Here is a 1,263-nt window from a genome sequence, read left to right on the forward strand (position 1 = left end):
AGATTCTTATTAGAGCTGATAAAGAAATTCAATATGATATATAACTAAGAAAACATAATTTTAATCATGGTAAACTTTGTTCAATTCCTGTGTCCACTGTGCACATGTTCTTCAAAACTGTTTTGGTTTTATTATTAATTTCCTTTGAAATTTTTCCCATGCATGACTTTCAGAATCTTGTTTACACACATGCACACACACACATAATTAGGAGAGCAAAATGTTCATAGATGCTGTAAAGTTATGTGAGTTCTATTTTTAAAATAAAAAAAGTACATATTACTATAAAAATAACTTCTCCCCCTTGTGGCAAAAATTGAAAATACATTCTACTGGAGAACTATAATGGAGAGGCACTTGGGTATTATTCCTTATAAAATATTCTCACATAACTTCATGTGAAATCCCCCATGTTATCCTCTAAATGGTACACAGTATTTACAGACAATATACTTAGAGGTAGCTTCACAGTTTTCTTTACATCCAGCATTGTCCAGACTCTATTTGGATATTTTCTATAGCAAAAAGCTAAGGGTTATTTTTCTAAAAACAGGGACTCACTATGTTGCCCAGGGTGGTCTTGAACTCCTAGGTTCAAGTGTTCTTCCCACCTCAGCCTCCCAAGTAGCTGGGAAGCTGCAGACTTGATAAAAGTGCTACAATAAAAGGCCAGTTGAAAGGAACCAGTTACGGTATAAAGATTAAAATGATAGGCAGGCAAAGAGGGATGGCCTCACTTAAAGGCACCTGCCAACTTAAGATGACAGGGGCATCAGGAAGACTTCTCACCTCTCAAAGTTTAATCTCAAAACTCTGGAAGTCCACCATTGGAGACTAATTCCTTTGTTAGTTCTGTCCAACCATCACTTAGTTTATTAACATAAAGATAACTGGAAAGGATACGACACTTTCTTCATTTAAGATTCCCAATGGTGAAAACAAAGAAAGTCACTCATCTGAGCTATAAAAGAAACTTAACTTTCTTATTCCAGGTTCCTACTTCCTTTCTTAACCCTCCATATTTCCTCCTATTAAGTCACTAGGCACTTATGATTCTACGTTTTACTGACCTTTCACTGATTATAATTTAAGTGATTTTTGAAAGTAAACTTAATTCCAGTTTCAGAGTTTTAAATTAAAAGTGGCTCAGTTGGATACTGTCTCTTAAACACAGTAATATAAATATTAGTATCTTGGCTAAAATGAATTATTGACAATTTTAATACATGTTGCACAGTACATATTAATATAGAAAAATACATG

The sequence above is a fragment of the Theropithecus gelada genome, chromosome 7b, assembly GCF_003255815.1.
Source record: "Theropithecus gelada isolate Dixy chromosome 7b, Tgel_1.0, whole genome shotgun sequence".
Lineage (NCBI taxonomy): Eukaryota > Metazoa > Chordata > Mammalia > Primates > Cercopithecidae > Theropithecus > Theropithecus gelada.